General features: G+C 42.2%; 1 protein-coding gene across 5 annotated transcripts in view; it reads left to right on the forward strand.

The window, feature by feature from the left end:
- RNF152 (ring finger protein 152) overlaps positions 1 to 19,936 on the forward strand; it is a 68,143-nt gene that overhangs the window by 24,772 nt on the left and 23,435 nt on the right. The window lies entirely within an intron of this gene.

Consider the following 19,936-nt stretch of genomic DNA (forward strand, 5'->3'; position numbering starts at 1 on the left):
AATAAAAAGACGGTTCCTGCCTCAAGGAGTTTACAGTCTATGCATAAGGTGAGAGAGAAAACAGATGGATATAGACAGATGGAAGAGTACAAGGAAATAACGAGACAGTATTGGTCAGTATGAAAGGTTGTGTAGTTTTTTGATCAGGAGAATGGAAAGCAGGATTCCAGGGTTTTATTTACAACAAACACAAACTTCTGACTCTCATTTTCAAGGCCCTGCAAAGTTCTGCCCTGCCTACATCTCATCCCTAAATGCTCTTAACCCCTCCCTCAAGCCCTGCCAGTACCTACTGCACTCACATTATTGATTCCCTGGTCTTCTGCCCCCATAACTGGCACTGTGTTTTTTGTTTGCAGTGCTGTTGTAGACATGTTGGTGCCGGAAGAGAGACCGGGGAAGAGGGGGTAATTTTTTTTTTAATTGGACCAATTTCTATTAGCGAAAGAGATAAGCTTTCAAGCTATTTGAAAGAAGTAGCTCTGTGTAGCTTGAAAGCTTGTCTCTCTCACCAATAGAAATTGATCCAAGAAAGATAGTACTACCACTGTCTTTTCTTATGCCACCTCCTATACCCTGGCATCCTCCCTGAGTGGTCCTGTGTGCAATTCAGTTAATTGTGAATGATTTTTTAAGTGCTACAGATATTGGAGAGAAAACAATATAAATAATATAAAACCACAACTAGTTATAAAGCACTGCTGCCAAGATACTATGGTGAATGGATATCCTAGGAATACACATTATAATAAATATAACTTAAACTCTGTCATGTAATTTACCTCAAAATCTCACATGGCAGAAAAATCTTAGGGGTTGTCTACCTGTTAAATTATTCCAGAATAAGGTATGAATTTGAAGTGCAGTAGCTAATCCGGAATAGCTTCCTCTGTGGACGCTCTCATTCCAGAATAAGAATGTCCACACAGGGAGCTATTGTGGAAGAGCTATTGCAGAATAGCTGTTCTGGTCAATTTGCCTGTATAGGGAAGCCTTTAGTTTCCTGACTCACAACTCCAAAGTATCACTTTATCCCTGCTCATACTTTAGGTCCTACATACCAAAAAAAGTATGTCCGTATAAGGAGAAGCCTTCAAGTCTTATACACTGTGGGCCTTTGAAGTCCACAGGCAGAATTCAGATTTGGCATTAAGCCTTGTCTGCATGGGCAAGTTATACTGGTATAAGTGAAGGCAGTGGTTCTCAAGCAGGGGTACCCAAAGATTTTCTCAGTGGTACACCAACTCATCTAGATATTTGCCTAATTCTACAACAGGCTACATAAAATGCACTAGCGAAGTCAGTATAAACTAATATTTCATAGAGACAATGACTTGTTTATACTTCTCTATATACCATACACTGAAATGTAAGTACAATGTTTATATTCCAATTGATTTATTTTATAATTAAGTGTTGAAAATGAGAAAGTAAGCAATTTTTCAGTAATGGTGTGCTGTGACACTTGTATTTTTATGTCTGATTTTGTAAGCAAGTAGTTTTTAAGTGAGGTGAAACTTGGGGTACTGTAGTATCAACCAGGCAAGGTACTAACAAGCTTCAACAGGACTTTATTTTCAAAGTGGAAATCTCTTTACCAGCATCAGGAGAGGTATTTCCAGTAGGGATAAGGAGGTTTTAGTACCATTATACAAGGCACTGGTGAGACCTCACCTGGAATACTGTGTGCAGTTCTGGTCTCCCATGTTTAAGAAGGATGAATTCAAACTGGAACAGGTACAGAGAAGGGCTACTAGGATGATCCGAGGAATGGAAAACTTGTCTTATGAAAGGAGACTCAAGGAGCTTGGCTTGTTTAGCCTAACTAAAAGAAGGTTGAGGGGAGATATGATTGCTCTCTATAAATATATCAGAGGGATTAATACTGGAGAGGGAGAGGAATTATTTAAGCTCAGTACCAATGTGGACATAAGAACAAATGGATATAAACTGTTCATTGGGAAGTTTAGACTTGAAATTAGACGAAGGTTTCTAACCATCAGAGGAGTGAAGTTTTGGAATAGCCTTCCAAGGGAAGCAGTGGGGGCAAAAGACCTATCTGGCTTTAAGATTAAACTCGATAAATTTATGGAGGAGATAGTATGATGGGATAACATGGTTTTGGTAATTAAATATTCATGGTAAATAGGCCTAATGGCCTGTGATGGGATGTAAGATGGGGTGGGATCTGATTTTATCTGCAGTATAAATATAAAAATTCTTTCCTGGGTATCTGGCTGGTGAATCTTGCCCATATGCTCAGGGTTTAGCTGATCGCCATATTTGGGGTCAGGAAGGAATTTTCCTCCAGGGCAGATTGGAAGAGGCCCTGGAGGTTTTTCGCTTTCCTCTGTAGCATGGGGAACGGCTCACTTGCTGGAGGATTCTCTGCTCCTTGAAGTCTTTAAACCACGATTTGAGGACTTCAATAGCTCAGACATAGGTGAAAGGTTTTTCGCAGGAGTGGGTGGGTGAAATTCTGTGGCCTGCGTTGTGCAGGAGGTCAGACTAGATGATCATAATGGTCCCTTCTGACCTTAGTATCTATGAATCTAAGCTGCTGCTGCACCCTCTGTAGCTTTCTCCCAGCCTCTCAACTCCTCCCCCCTCCTTCCTGTTTCCTGTCCTTTCAGACTTCCAACAGCCAGTGTTCCCAGTTCTAATAATTACTAGCGGCATCTAAACACCACAGGTATGCAAGCCAAATCTCTCGTGAAAGGGGTACAGTAGTCTGGAAAAGTAGAGAGCCATAGAGTTAAAGTATAAATTTAACCTTACAGTTCTATTGGTATAATCCCCAATGTGGACACTGGTATAACAGTGGCTTTGATTTGTCGTTGGGGAAGGGGTTTAAACTAAACTGAAAAAAAGCTACTCTTATTCTGGAGTAAGAGTGTTCACGTGGGGGATTACATTTGTATAACATTACCATTGTAGTTATACCCAGTGATGAGCTGCCAAAAGCTGAAGAACCGGTTCCTTCACTCACTCCGGGTCTTCGGCGGCACTTTGGCGGCAGGTCCTTCAGTCGCTCTGGGTCTTCGGTGACCCTGAAGGACCTGCCGCCGAAGACCCAGAGTGAGTGAGGGGCCCGCCGCCGAAGACCCGGAGTGCCGCCAGGTGAGTAAAAATTAAAAAGGGATTCTCAGGGGAGCCTCCCCAGCCGAGAGCTCAGGCAGGCCGGACAGGCCGGTCCTGCGGGGCCACTGGAGTTTGCCCACCCCTTTAACAACCGGTTCTAAACCGGCTTCAAAATTTAATAACTGGTTCACGCGAACCGGCTCCAGCTCACCACTGGTTATACCCGTATAGCCAGTAAAAATTTCCTTTGTGGATAATGCCTTAAGTGGGTGTAACAGACTTGTTTACACCCTGCCTGAATTTGGCCTTGCATGTCGTTGGTTTTTCATTAGTATCCTTAGTATTTTTCATTAGTATTCATTAGTAGGCCCAAGATAGTGATTTCTCTTGTATGATGTCTCATGTTAGCAAAATAAAACACATTGCTTTCTGAATACCAGCTTGGCTGCCTCATTGCCAAGCAAGTCAGTATTCTCTGGGACTATCTGTTCCTCACAGTCCAAGCTGGTGTCCTGTTCACTCTCCCTCCCCCGAGGCTGCTGTTACTCATTCTTGTGCAGGGCTAACAACTTTAAATGACACCTTTAGAAATACTTCATTACCATGCAAAAGAAAGTGAGTACTTTGCAGGAAGTCTAGACAGAGAAATTTATATCTGTAAGGAGCATATATACAGAACCCCAGTTATTAAGATCATCAATATTTATACTGCAGATAAAATTCATGCGGGTCAGACTGAATACTGTCTGTCACAACAGCATAGCTGCTATGGGGAAAACCAGACAAAACACATCTATTTCAATAACTACCTTACTTAAAGAAAAACTCCAGTCATTAATCAGACTAACTTGAATGGCTAAGGAACCCTACTCTCTTCAGGCCAACTTTACAGCAAATGGAAACCCTTCTGGGAAGTTATCCTGAAGGGAGGTTTCAGAGTAACAGCCGTGTTAGTCTGTATTCGCAAAAAGAAAAGGAGTACTTGTGGCACCTTAGAGACTAACCAATTTATTTGAGCATGAGCTTTCGTGAGCTACAGCTCACTTCATCGGATGCATACCGTGGAAACTGCAGCAGACTTTATATATACACAGAGAATATGAAATAATACCTCCTCCCACCCCACTGTCCTGCTGGTAATAGCTTATTTAAAGTGATCATCAGGTGGGCCATTTCCAGCACAAATCCAGGTTTTCTCACCCTCCACCCCCCCACACAAATTCACTCTCCTGCTGGTGATAGCCCATCCAAAGTGACAACTCTTTACACAATGTGCATGATAATGAAGTTGGGCTATTTCCTGCACAAATCCAGGTTTTCTCACATCCCCCCCACCCCCATACACACACAAACTCACTCTCCTGCTGGTAATAGCTCATCCAAACTGACCACTCTCCAAGTTTAAATCCAAGTTAAACCAGAACATCTGGGGGGGGGGGTAAAAACAGGTTTCAGATCTCACTGAGGGGTAGGGTAGATCTCACTGAATGTGTGCCATTCATTGAGTATAAATATGAAAACTATTTAAATGCCCATTAAAGCTAGTGAAGACTCCCTCAGCCTGGGCAGCTGTAATGATACTTTCCAGCAGGGCTGCCCTAGCTTTAAGACCTTATCCCTCTGCTGCCTAGCTCAACTGAAGCCTGCTGTGGCAAGGAGTTTGGGAAATCCCGGTCCCCTGAGAATTAACCCTGTGTTAGACTGAATGTATTTCTGAAAACGGGATCAGCCAGAAAGGACTTTTCCTAATGCAGATGGGGCCAAAGCATTGCAGCAAATATATTATTTCCGGTTTTTGATTGTGACAGTTGGAAAGGTTTTGTATGAGAGAAAAAAAATCAGTGATGCTTTGTAAGTTAATGACCTTGGGCAATATCATAATTCATATGGACCATTGCTACGAGAAGACTACCTGAAGACCTTCATTACTCATTACTTGAATACCTGATTATTCAAAACCCACATTTTTTCTCAGCCTAGAGTCATATATGTATGTAAGAAAAGGACAAAGCAACCTTCAGAATAGTTCATAGTCAACATTACAAGAATTCATTGTATTGAACTATGCTGAAAAAATGAGATTTCTAATCAATCTGAAATGTTTGTGAGACAAGTGGATGAGGTAATATGTTTTAGTGGACCAACTTCTGTTGGTGAGAGAAACAAGCTTTTGAGTTTACACAGAGCTTTTCTTCAAGTCTAGGAAATACTCAGTGTCACAGCTAAATACAAGATGGAATGGATTGTTTAGCATAAGCACAAGGTGAAGTGGCCCATTAACACCTCTCCAGTCATAGGGCTTGTCTACATTACTAAGTTTTGTTCACAAAAACTTATGTCAACATCCAAACGTCGACAAAACAAAAATCGCCAAAGGGGTTCACACTTGCTCCCTCTGTCTACAGATCATGTCCACATCAGGGACACCATCACTGAGAGGGTGAGCAATGCACCGTGGGTATGTATCCCACAGTGCAGTGTTGTGGGAAGGAAGAACTGATCACCGCACATCTTGGGATTCTCTCAATTCTCCCACAGCCCCGTTAGCTGCCGAGAGCAGCATCATGAGTAGCTCTATGAGCTCTCCATGCTGGGGAACCGCAAAGCAGCACAGCTGTCTGTCCCCCAAGCCCTGCAGCAGCTGCTGTGTTCCTAGTGCTGGGCAGAACAGGAGCATTCCAATGATGTGCTCTTTGTTTGTTGGAGCAGCCCACAGACACTTTCCAGAGCTTTGAAAGGGGAGGGGCGCATGCCTGCAGGGCAGCAGAGATCAAAACACTGAGCAGAACAATCAGGGCAGGAATTGTGGGATACTGGAGGAAGCCAGTTCTGTTGACAAAACCATCAGCAGTGTCTACACTGGGCTCTTTGTTAACAATAAAGGGACAAAAGTCTCTCCTGGGGTGGAAGTTTTTTGTCGCCAAAACTGGGCGTTTTTCATGACTAAAGTCCCATTGGAGTGTATACTCTTGCTGTTTTGTCGCCAAAAGGCAGTTTTTGGCGACAAAACTTGCCAGTGTAGACAAGCCCATAGGAAGTAACAAAAAAAGAAGTGGGGGTGGGGGTCTGTGTTTGAAATGTTTGTGAGCATGGCTACACTGGAAACTTCAAAGCACTATCGTGGGAATGCTCCCGCAGCAGTGCTTTGAAGTGTGAGACCTTCATGAGGGGATTAGCTTGGAGCACTGCTCTCAGCACTCGGAGCCTGTCTACACTAGCGCTTTAAAGCGCTCAGACTTGCTGCGCTCAGGGAGGTGATTTTTCACACCCCTGAGTCAGCAAGTTGGAGCACTATAAAATGTAAGGGTAGACAAGCCCACGGTCTAGTTGCCTGTTTGAGTCTTTTCGCTTTAGGGAGGTGGCACTGGTATCAGAAGATTACAAAAAGGGACTACTTTCTTCTCTCTTTAACAAGGCACTGTGTTTTGATTTCACTGCCAAATATCAACCCATGAGCTCACATATGTTCTAGTTCTGGAAAGAGATGTTAGTAACTTGAGAAATGGGCCTTCTTTGGCATCCAGAACACCTGAACCCCATTTAATTCTGCTTGGTTCACCTCTATGTCAAGCAATTTAAGATCATTTTAAAGTTATAGGTCAAACTCTGCTCTCAGCCACACTGGTGTAACCCAACTGAAGTCAATAGAAGTTTTGCCTGGGTAAAGACCTCAGAATTGGGCCTTTTGGCAGTGAGGGGTTTTGGATTTTTTTAAACAAAGGGCTGGATTGTACCACAAGGGCACAGCCCATAGTAGACAGAACAGGGCATTGCTTTGCGACTTCAGGAACATTCCTAAAGAAGGAATTTTTGGGGGGTTGAGGGAGTGGGGTGAATAATTTTGCTGTTGGACTAAAGTACAGTTGGTTTGCCACAGAGATGATCAGAAAACCATTTTCCCCCAATGGAAAACTTGAACAAAACTAGGAAAAAATGTATTCTTCAAAAACGTTCACAAAAAAAGTTTAAGAATTTCAGCAAAAAAACTTATCTAAAACTGAAAAAATTCTATTTGGAAATGCTATCACATTGCCTCATGGGAGTTGTAATTGAGATGCCTCATGCCCCCATAGGCCAGGCTCCCTGGCTGGACTGCATCTTCCATGATTCATCACTGTTTCTCCTCCTTTTTGATCCACCATGGTGTGTCATAAAAGTCCAATTGCTTGATGTATCACGAGAGATATAGTCTAGCTGGGAAACCCAATCTGTAGAGCAGAATGGGAGTATGAGGCACCCAAACTACAACTCCCCTGAGGTACCACATCAACATTTCCAAATTTTGGATTTCTGATTTCTAAAACTTTTTTAGTTTTTTGATAAAAAGTGAGAATTTTCCTCAGAAAGCAGACACTTTTCACAAAAAAAATGTTTTAGTTGAAAACTTAATTTTCTATCAAAAAACAGTTTTGACTGAAATTTTTGACCAGCTCTTGTGTATTGGTTTAGTTTGCTTGGCAGCAAAATGCCTGGTTTTAGCTGGCTTGGCCTAGAATATTTAATGTAACTGCAGAACTCTGGAATTTGTTATAAGGTCAGGGTAAGGAACATGAAGATGAAAACTTGGCCTGCCTTAAAAGGGGATATCTCAGCACCAGGAGTGGGTGCTTCTGTGGTATAAACAAGCACCATTTCTGTAGCAGGGCAAGGAAATGTAGTAGGAAAGGAAACAAGATGTAAAGTACATTTCATACAATTCTAAGATGTAAAGTACATTTCATACAATTCTACCTTTTTGAAACAGATTAGATTTTTAAATAGACGCTTGGGGTTACACTGACTGAGGAGTGCAAGACAGGAAGGCTAATGGAGCAGGACCTGTCAGTTTGTGAAGTTAGTGAAGTATGTCTAGAAGATAATAAACATTCAGTAATAATGAGTTGGTGAGAAATTGTTGAAGGAGGAATATCACTCCCAGATTAATTTTTCTATTAATCATGCTGACAGTTTTGAAAATATGCTGTATATTGAGCATGCACCAAAAAATAAAGAGAGACCAGGTGGATGAGGTAGTATCTTTTGTTGGTGAGAGACACAAGCTTTCAAGCCCCACAGAGCTCTTCTTTACGTCTGGGAAAGGTTCTCTCAGCATCACAGCAAAAGGCAAGGTGGAACAGATTGTTTAGCATAAGTAATTAGCACATATTGTAAAAGGCCATTCAAGGTAGAGTGGCCTAGTAACATCACTGCAGTCATAGGACAAAAAAAAAAAAAAAAAAGAGGGGGGGAGGGGGTTAATGGGTTACAGATGGTTGTAATAAGCCATAAATCCAGTGTCTCTGTTCTGTCCATGATTTTTGGTGTCTAGCAGAGTTAGGAATTTAAGTTCCCAGGCTTGTCTTTTGAAAGTGTTGTGCAGGTTCCCTTTGAGGATGAGGACTGATAGGTCAGCTATAGAGTGGTGGCTTTGTGAAAAGTGTTCACCCACAGGTGATAGGGTATTTTTGTCTTTTATCATTTTCCTGTGTGAGTTCATTCAAGAATTAAGTGATCGACTGGTTTCACCCACATAGTTGTTATTGGGCATTTAGTGCACTGGATGAGGTGCACCACATGTAGGACCCATAAATCTTGAAAGGTGTGTTGTGTGTTTGGGGGTGGGGTGGGGCATTGATTATTGTAGCAGTGGAGATATGTCTGCAGGTTTTGTATCTGTTGTTCTGTCAGGATCTGGTGCTGCTTTGAGTTGATGTGTCCTGGTCTTTGGGGAGCTTGTTTCTGATGATGAGCTTGGAGAGGTTGGGGAGTTGTTTGAAGACCAGAAGTGGGGTTTCAGGATTGTAGTATTTTGATATCCTGGGACCTACATGTCTGCAACTACACTGCATAGAACCAAGGATATAAGACAGACTCCAAAGGAGCTGATGCTCTTCCATAGATACGGAGTACAGAGAAAACACCATCCTTTTATTCCCTTCTTTCAATTTCCCAGTGTTTTCTCTCTGTCTTTTAGATTATAAACTCTTTGAAGCTGGCACTCTCTTTATCTTTGTGACTTCTATAGAAACAATAAATAATACTAGTTCAGAGAGCATTTTAAATCGATCAGACATACAATATAGACCATTCTGGGAAGATTTAGAGATGCTCCAAGAATCCAGTGGTAGCCATTTTTGGAAAGTTGAGTGGAAGAAGTGTGTTGGGAGGTGGGATTTGAAGGAGAGGAAGGTGATCTGATACACAGGAAGAGGGACATTTGCCTCCAAATGTCATATATAACAGACTGATAATATCAAAGGTGGCTAATGAATCCAGGGCTAGATTACAAAGTAAGGGCCAGAGTTTGCCACACTCCTTCCATGCAATAGTATCTTATTCCATGAGTACTCCCACTGATTTCAATGGAAAAAAATACTAAGCATAAGGGAGACTACTCATGCTATAAAATGCTACCTTCAGGCAAAATCTGGCCCTGAGTCCCACCCTGAAAACCGTTACTCCAGGAAAATGATGCTGATGATGTCAGTGGAACCTTTGGCTGGGTAGGGATTGCTGACACCAACAAATCATTTCAGAACTGAGCCTTAACTGTCTCCAGTGAATTTAAAAAAATCTGTTTCTTATTTAAAGGTACACAGTCAAAACTGGTAGACCTCAAGTTTGGTATGATTTAATTACTTCCCTCCACCTACCTATTTCCAAAGTCTGTGTAGATATGTAAATCATATAAATAAATTGTAAAATTATTTTTCTACATAAAATAAAGTAATTTTGACAGCATTGTAATACTCATGAACTAGCTGAGTAACGTGCAGGGGATGCTGGAGAAAAAGGATTTTGATAAGGGAATGTGAGTTTCAAGAGGATTTTATGCCAGTGATTAAAAATGGTTTAGAAAAAATAAGGAAAGTTCCCTATTTCCCTCCTAAAATCTCTTAATCTAAACTCTTGTCATCTCTCTTCTCATTCAATCCATGGTTCAATGTACTGACTTCAGAAGCTCTACAGGTTGAAGAAGGAACATTAGTCAGTGGGGTAAATTTATCCAGAATCTGTCCTGACAGTGCAAATTCCACTGAGGGAGAGTTGCAGCAATGCAAAATATCCTCTGACAAGTGACTCGCAGCTGGCACAGCCCTGAACATGGATCGTGCTGACTGGTGAAGGGTGGTTGAGGATTTGCTAAATCTTTGTATCCCTCTCTAGGAGCCTTTGTTGGTATACATCATAGGAATTAAAGTTGCCCCTAACTAGCATAAATCTTCAGAAAGGCAGTGTTTCAATATTTGGTGAGTGTCTTAAAGCTCCAGGTCCTGGAGCTGTGTGAGGATCTCAGCTTTCACTTAAAACAAACACAAGTTTCTAACCCTAATGGTTACAGAGAAAAGCTTGAAAACATGCACCCAAATGCTCAAAAAACAGAAGGTAGATTAAAAAAGGATTAAAAACTGTTTATTAATTTTTAAGGTCCTGTGGTTTTTGTAACCAGCCTCATGATATTTTGAGTGCCTGCGTCTGGTTCTACTCTCTTCTAGGAGGCAGGGAGGATCAGGCCCTATGTCTGAGTAAAAATGTTATCCCTTTATGCTATGTAGATTTAGAACAAGAACAAAACATAAAAGGAAAAGTACCAGCCAATCTACCAAGGCAACAGGGATCTACAACTTTGTCCTTTAATAAGGTGATAAAACTTTCTTTTTCAAATAAAATTGAGATGGTGAGGATGCAATACTCTAGAAGGTACAATTTTTAAATAAGAAAATAGCTGTGACGTGAAGCTTTAAATTTGCTTCCTTAACCTTATTTTGCTTGTTTCTTTTGTGTAATTTAAACAAGGCACAATACCATTTTTCTATCAACAAATCCATGTACATGTCAATGACCTTTTTCATATACTGCAGGGGGTTTTGTGATGAGAAATAGGGGTAGGAAAAAAATTATGGATGGACTTTTAAAACAGGGCTTCAAACAGGCCTTTGGTTTTGCCCAGATATATGTGGTTAGAAATGGTATCATTTAGACTTCTAACTATCTGTTTTGAGGACACACTTTTTTAAATGCAAGCCCAAAATTGCATATTCCAAATCTGAATATCAGGCTCAAAGAGAATATACTTTGCTGAAATGATCAGCTTGAAGAAGGAAGCTTTTGGCCTGTTAGCATTCCTTCATTCCTCCCACTAAAATAAATATTGTCTCCCCTATGGTTTAATGTGAAGGAAGTGCTTGCAAGAAAAGTGAATCCCTTTATTTATCTGTATAACCACTGCAGTGCCCACAGTGGCAGTGCATTTCCCACATGCTGCCTTGTTAATGTGCCTCAGGGTGAAAAGCAGTTTGATCTCCACACCTATTCAATCCACTTCCTCTCTGCTAATACAGCCAATTAGTGCCATTTGTGATGGATACCCATTCACAAGGTATCACAAGAACTGTTTCCTGAGGTAGAAAGAACCTTTCTTTACTTACAGAACCCAAGTTGGGCTGGTGGGAGTAGTCATTAGAAATGCCACCTTGTAGCCTGGGAGTAATTGGGAGATAGTAAACATGGAATCTCAACACTGCAATTTTTAGAGTCACTTTAGACATGGGGACCATGCTTCTATCCAATAAAAAGAGAACATATTGTCTACGTGGTATCGTATTGCAGCACTGGAGACTCCAGAAGCCAAGGACTCAAGATACATCACGGCATTTTGTTTGGGAAGCTGACCTCTTGCAGCCTGGTACATTATTCTCATTTCCCCTTTATGTTTATGCCTATATATCGGATGCAGACTAGGGACTGACGTAGAGCACTGACTTGGATTGATGTCCTAATCATAAAAGATGACTATGTATGAAATAGATGGGGAAACAGGTTGTGAGTGAACATTTCCCAAATGCTGGGATGCAACTGTAAAGTATCCCTCTAAGGCAATCAGGAGTTTCAGGATGTTACTTACATAGATTTTCAAGAGTCCTACCAGCTGCGGTCTGGCATATCAAGAGAAGTTGCTCATTAGAGAAGGAAATTTGTTCCATAGGAGTGCTTTGGGGATTGAAAGGAGATGTCTCTATACTAGTGTCATGGCGGGTGGGTGGCATATCATGAAAAGAACACACACATCAAGCAACACAGGTGATCCATGGGGAAAAAGAGATCAGAACAAGACCTTAAAGCAGTAACTTCATAACTTGGAAATATTTACGTCTCATGATGATCACCAGCCAGTTAGTTTCTTGCATTTTTCCAGTATGAAGATGGATGTGGATTATAATTACATTTCTTATTACTTGCTTTACTGCGTGTGAATATATTTTTTTTTTTTTGCACCAATCTGCATCAGGCTAGTTGATAGGAAGCCAGAGTAAGCAAGAACGGCATTCCATTGCTGTTTCTTTGTTTGTGGACTTAAGCTAGACTCTAAAATCATATATTGCAGCAAACATATTTGTACACAACACAAACATTGGGCTGGATGGGGACTTTAATGTGTTTTACTCTTTCAGTGCACAATGTTGAAGACATATTAAAATGGACAAATGTGATTTTCATTGCTTGGTTATGAAAAAGCTTTAGCATTATAGATGCAAAAAATGTCATAACAAGCAATGAAAACCACATTTGTCTGTTTGGTAGTTCTTCAACATTGTCCGCTGTCAGAGTAAAATCTTCGTCAGCATTGTTCTTGTCCTTAGTTCAGTTTACACCCAAAGGTGATTTTAAACTTTAAAGTTTTGTCTCGACTTATGATCTGGAGTCAATTTGGATGGGGGAAAAGCGTTGGTGATCTACTCAACTGTACTGGAGGGAAAGGGCAATTAACTCTTCACAGAACGGTTCTTGCCAGTTTATATTTCAGCTGAAGTATCACATGACCTAGGTGTGTATAAAATGCAGTTCCATCAAATTGCATGAGCTTTAATGCTTTATATCACAAATTTCCCCCAGCAGTGGATGGAATGATAAGACCATGTCTTTCTCCCATGGGCAAAATTCATCACCTCGCTAAATGTTAACTACTGCGTATGACATCTGAACAAAATAATTGATTCTTGCATCTCATGGTTTTAATCTTGTTTTCTAAGTGAGTAGCACAACTAGGGCTATGTCTGCACTACAGACCTTACAGCAGCACAGCTGTGCTGTGCTGCTGTAAGGTCTCCCGTGTAGCCTCTTTTATGCCGGTGGGGGAGAGCTTTCCCACTGGTATAATTAAATCACCCCCAATAAACAGCGGTAGCTATGTTGGCAGGAGAGCGTCTCCCACCGATATAGCGCTGTTTACACCGGCGCTTTTGTCACACCCCCGACCAACAAAAGTTTTGCCGACAAAAGTGCTAGTGTAGACAAAGTCTAGGTTCACAGGCACCGACTTTCTATTGTGCTGGGGGGTGCTCGACCCCCGGCTCTGCCCCAGACCCCCATCCCCACTCCCAGTCCCACTCCACCCCTTCCCTCAAGGCCACACCCCTGCCCTGCCCCCTCCCCACCTCTTCCCACCCTGCTTCTTCCACCCCTCCCCTGAACGCACCACGTCCACGCTCCTCCCCTCTGCCTCCAGCCTCCTGCATGCTGCGAAACAGCTGATTGCGGCAGGTGGGAGGCGTGGGGAGGGAGAGTGAAGCCCTGATCGGCAGGGCCCACCAGTGGTTAGGAGCCGCTGGGGTGAGGGGGATTTGTTGGAGAGGGGGATTTGCTGATAGCGGGGGCTGCTCAGCACCCACCATTTTTTCCCTGTGGGTGCTCTAGCCCCAGAGCACCCACAGAGTCGGCGCCTATGCCTAGGTTTATATGTTAGGTATTTTTAAAGTTCATGTGTTTTTTAAAAGCTCCCATGTCGGCAAACCTGAGAGATTAGGTTGGGAGGTTTTGAATGGTGAAAAAATAAGAAGCTGTTGTCATGGTTGGATTGAGAGTAATAAAGAGTGAGGGTGAAGCAAAGCCTTCTGAATTGGGTTTTTTTCCCCTTTCAGCTGTCAAACTTACCATGTAAAGACTGCCACTGACAGCCAGGTTTTAATTGGAAGGATTGTCAGCTTGATTGAATCTGCTATTGGAAGCATGCCTGTGGGGGGTTCAGTGGAAGATGGTAATCTTTATCAGGAGTTTGACGAGCTGTCTCCAGAGAGACATCGGAACCATACAGGCAAGGGAAGTGGTGTATGTGTGTGCGGTATTATTAAAGATCAAGTGGGAAGGGAAATTGACTGACTTCTTCTTCTTCTTAAGCAGGAAAGAAAATAACATTCTTTGGGCTACATCTTGCTTGGCACTTGGTTTGGGGGAAATATGGGAGACTGGTGAGTGGAAGGGATTGTAGGAAGCACTGACTTTCCAAGCACAAGCAGCCGGTCAGGCTCTCTACCTACCTTTCAAAGGAGTGGTGGGGTGGACCCTGCCTAGTATGCTGCCCCCAAGCCAATCAGAGCATGACTAGCTGGCTAGCACTTTGGCTGCGGTTAACATCATATGCCAGCTGTGGGCACCCATTGCTCCTTTGAAAAGGAAAAGTACAATGCACCTAGCAGTGGGAATGCAGTGGAGCCATCCTACCCTTCGTCGGCCAGATGACGTGATAGAAAGAAGCATGACTGGTACTGATTGGCTTTCTGCTTCCAATGTGGTGCCTGGTTAGGGCTGATGTAAAGACATCAGAGCAAACCATTTGCAGTGCCGAACAAGAAGTGTTAATGGTCCTGCAAAACCCCAGAACAATGGTACTTATTCCTGAGTCTCATCAATTGGCATTTTATTAGCTGTTTACATCTATACAGACATGTTATTTATAGATCCTCATTCCCCCCCACCCCTCATAACTATTCCTCCACAGGACAAGAAATCACCCTTTAAAATCACAGATCAGAGTAATAGTTGTCATAATGATCAATATAGATTATTATTTTTTATTTGTATCACAGTATCAGTTAGGATCCCCAGTCACAAACTAGAACCTAATTTTGCTAGATGCTATACAAACACAGAACATAAAGATGGTCCCTGGCCACCAAAGCTTGCTACTGAAGGAATATATAGATCATGGATCAGTAATAGAAATAGCTGAAATATGGCACATTTTCCCCCACAAGACCCTATTTTTTCCCATCAAAATTCAATATATTTTTTGTGTTGACAATTTGAAATTCAAACTAGTTTGGCCAGCTCAGTAGCTAGTTTAAAACCAGGTTGAATCTTTCACAGAAAGTTCATACTTGATTTTTTATTTCTTCTGAAGTTCAAAAAGTTGACAAAAAATTTCATAGCAAAAAATAAAACTCTGAAAATTTCAATCAATTAACAATAAAGCTGGCTAATAATCGATATGGCCTGGGAACCTGTCTGACTAGAACGCAGTTAAATTCACTACGGAACTCTAATTCTGTACCAGAAATATTTCAGCTGGGTCAGGCAGATGTTGTGGCTGTGGGGAGGAATGGTGTCTGTAACTTCATTCTACCCGGCTGAGCTTCTGTCTGTAAGCCAGGAGCTTAGCTAGTGTAAAATCAGTGTAGATAGAGCCTTTTACTTCAGAGGTGCTCCATGGGCATGTGTGTGGACACATTCTGGCTATTTCACACTACAGCCTACGTCAGTAAAACCTATGTTGCTCAGGGGTATGAATATTTCACCCCCCTCAGAGACAAGTTACACTGACATAAGTGCTCATGTGCACAGCTACTGTGTTGGTTGGCGTCTTCACCAGATGTGCTGCAGTGGCTCAGCTCTATTGGTACAGCTGCAGCACTGTATGTATAGACGCCCTCTGTCTCTTCCTCTTTTGTTGTGTTAGTACGCCCAGGACTCCCCTGCATTGACTGCATCACTTATTAGCATAAGAGTGAAAATGTGTTGACCCAGTTCTTTAACGCAATAGTATGGATTTATTAGGAGCAGCTTTCAGCTTCAGATCACGAATACTGGCTGAGTTCCTACACTCCCACACGTGTTTGCAAAGCCTGCTTGAAGGGCCTTCAACTTTTAAATGCTATTTAAAGCAAGGATCATTTTCTGTATATAATGCTTTGATTATGGGTAGAAAAAAAAAAGGCCTCACCCTTATTGCTCCAGACAGGCGTATGCTACAATCCAAGTTTTGGCACCAAATGCCAGCCTGGGCTTTACCTGTAACTGTTAAAGGCACACGAACCAGTTCGAGGACAGAGATCACTCTTTACTTCTTAAGACTACTTTAGTTGACTTCATGAACTAACCCTTTCTCACTTGTGATGCTGGAATTTTGTGCCCTCTCTAGTTGGATCTCATATCTCTGGGACCCGACAGATCTAAGGAAAACAATAGCAAGTTTACATCAGGTGAAAGTTGTACCAGATAAACTGATGGGGATGATTCCAACACAGACGCTCCTAAGAGAAGGGTCTCCTGTTCTTTGCAAACTACTCTCGTCTCAGACCTGACAAACTCATCACACCAAACACATCTTACAGGATATTTCTCCATAGAGAGTAACATATAACATATCTACAGAAAGCTCATAACTTGCTGAGATTCCTAATCATTGTGCGATGAATGTATGGATACTATTTGAGGAATAATGTATTTGTATATGACAGGTTTCAGAGTAGCAGCCGTGTTAGTCTGTACTCGTAAAAAGAAAAGGAGGACTTGTGGCACCTTAGAGCTTATGCTCAAATAAATTGGTTAGTCTCTAAGGTGCCACAAGTCCTCCTTTTCTTTTTGTATATGAAAGTATGCTTTATGGACTGGGAATAAAAATTAATCACTGGGGGATAATAATGTGTCTTGGTGATGGCACATTCAGGCAGGAAGGATTTGTCATCCCACCCTGTTTAGCTAGTGATGCAAATCAAGGCTCAATTGTTTAGCCTTGCACAATGCTCAGTGTATACTTAAAATGCTACAGAGGTGCAGCTGTAGTGCTTCAGTGTAGACACTATCTATGCTGGCAGGAGGGGTTCTTTCACTGGTGTAGGTGCTCAGCCTCCCGAAGAGGCAGTAGCTATGTTGACAGAAGAATTCTTCCACTGACCTAGGTGCTGTCTACCCCAGGGGTTAGGCTGGTATAGCTATGTCTCTCCTAGGAGTGTGGATTTTTCACACATCCTCCCCACCCCCCCAGAGATGTAGCTATAGCAATGTAAGTTCCTAGTGTAGACCAGCCCTTAGACTTTCAATGAAAAATCACCAGAGGCAACTGCTAACAATCAACACCACTTGCAAGTAAAAAAGGAACATTACAAAACAGAGGATCACTCTGAATATGACTAGGGAAAAAAGACTCTATCACACAGAGGAGGGAGAGATCTTCTGGATCCATTCACAAACCCTTGTAGGGTAGCGGTGTTTTCATGAATGTTTGGATCCTTGTTCTTGTGAAACCAGCCAACTCTTCAACAGATGAAGCGTTTTTGGGGGGGAGGGAGGAACCTACTTTGTTAGTTAGGAAAGGCAGCTATTAATAAGTATAGACCCAGGTGTGTGTGTTATGATTTTGTTTTATATTGTAACCATTTGTTTCCACCACTTTCTCTCATTTCTAGTTAAATCTTTACCCTTTCTTAAAATAAATCAAAAGTAAGTTTGTTTAGCTAAGTGCTCACAAGTGCTGTGTGGTTTCCAGGAGTGGTAGTTTAAAGTAAAATTGGTAAATTGGGGCACATTGGATCTTTGGGGGTAAAGGATCTGTTTTTGCTACGTTTTCTAAATCCATTACTTCCTTTGCTATACTATTCAGGCTAGCCAAGAACCCAGTCCTGTGCTGGTAAATTGCCAATCTGTCATCACTGCAGGATTAGGCCCCAAAACAAGAGGTAAGGGAATTAGTTTGTTTTAGGATTCCTGCAGCAATCAGGCATAATACAGCCTTTTCTCAATATTTTCACTCATGCCATGTCCCTCTCACAAACAGTATAAATCCAGTGAAGTTGGGTAAATATAGCCAAATTAAATATATCAGACCAGGAGATTTTGAAAGCAGCCAAGCATTGATTGCATCTGATTGAAAGAAATACAGTGAGCATCATCTGTCCTGAACTTTGAAACTCTCTGTAGAGAATGAGATACGACTTGGAGAACATTGGCAGTTCTGATAAATGCCTTGCAGCTAAAGCATCTGTGGGCTAAAGCAAATGAATGAATGTTGGAATCGAATACAGTATCGAGGAAGCCATGCAACAGTAGGTTTACAGTGATGCCTACAGGGATTGTTTATCTTAGTGCTCCTTAGAATTTGAACTTCAGAATGCCTGGCTTTCTTCAAGCATGATTGTCAGAGCTTGCAGCTCTGAGCTTAGCCTTCAGGTATCTAATTTATCTTTCTCTTTCCTGACAGTGGAATGGTGATACTATGCACATGGCAGGCTTGTTTCCAACAGTCTTTAGCCTTTAGTCATGGCCACAAAGAGGAGAGTGCTATATTGCATACTTGAGAGATGCCTTTCTCCACATGTGACACCACTTCAGTTGCAGATCAGTGGAGATGCTTGGAGCTAGCGGTCCCCCCCCATCTGTTTGGGCCAGATCCAAAGCCCACTGAAGTCAATGGAAGTCTTTCAGTCGACTTTGGATCAAACTGTGTTGGGATTTTCTGGGAGGGCCTCTCAGCTTTGGCATTCATTCCCCTCTCTTTGCTCTGAAATGGCTAAACTGTCGGGCACGATGCAAAGTCCACCCTATTAGCTCCAGCTTTTTTCGGGAAGGTGCAGTTGCCTTGGGGTGCGTGTTTTCAGAGGGGCACAGGTCTGTGGGAGAGAGTGGAATATTGGAAGAGGCCCTGGCGGTTTTTCACCTACCTCTGTAGCATGGGGCACGGGTCACTTGCTGGAGGATTCTCTGCTCCTTGAAGTCTTTAAACCACAATTTGAGGACTTCAATAGCTCAGACATAGGTGAGAGGTTTTTCGCAGGAGTGGGTGGGTGAGATTCTGTGGCCTGTGTTGTGCAGGAGGTTGGACTAGATGATCATAATCATCCCTTCTGACCTTAGTATCTATTAATCTATCTCTTCTGTGATTACTGGGTATTACTGTTGTACTAATTGATCATGCTTCTGGGCCCCAGCTCAGCAGGGTGCTTACACAGGTGCCTAACTTTGAGCAACTTTGTGAGTTGTCCCACAAATTTCACTAGGATTACTTGCATGCTTAAAGGTAGGCATGTGCTTAAGGATCTGGCTGAATTGGGACCTTATAGAATGTCAATAGCCAGGGTAGGCACCTTTTGGTTGTAAAACGTGAAATAAATTCATATATGTGGTATATACCACGAGAGCTTTTAAAAGGGGTTTTATTGGGGGAGAGATGGTTTTAGAAATCTGGATAATGGATCACTCAGAAATTGGAGATAGTAAATACTTATTCAGCAAGGGCTTGCGCCATCTCTCATTGAAATCCAGGGAAAGATTCTTATTGATTTCAGCAGGAGTTGGACTGAACCCTAAATTAGAAAGTGAGCAGAGTATTAATAATATCAAGTGCCAAAAGTTGTTACCAGGCAATTGCTGTCCAGCGGGAAGCAAGTTTGCTGATCTCAGTCCAATTTGCAGAAAGCTAGTTTGTACATCACAAGAGCCACCACCGCAGTTGGTATTAGCTGGCAATATTAGTACAGGTGTTAGGGACTGAAAAGGCGTGGAGAGTGAAGTACTAACTCACTGCCCGGGCTTGTCTGCACTAGAAAATTAGACCATGTTAGAGTACAAGCTTAAGGATTCATGTTAGTTAACTATATACGGGGCTCTACCAAATTCATGGCCATGAAAATCTCGTCACGGACTGTGAAATCTGGTCTCCTCCTGTGAAATCTGGTCTTTTGTGTGCTTTTACCCTACACTATACAGATTTCATGGGGAGACCAGTGTTTCTCAAACTGGGGGTCCTGACCCAAAAGGGAGTTGCAGGGGCGGTCGCACGGTTATTTTTTGGGGGGGGTCACAGTATTGCCACCCTCACTTCTGT

This window comes from Caretta caretta, chromosome 2, assembly GCF_965140235.1.
Source record: "Caretta caretta isolate rCarCar2 chromosome 2, rCarCar1.hap1, whole genome shotgun sequence".
Taxonomy (NCBI): Eukaryota; Metazoa; Chordata; order Testudines; family Cheloniidae; genus Caretta; species Caretta caretta.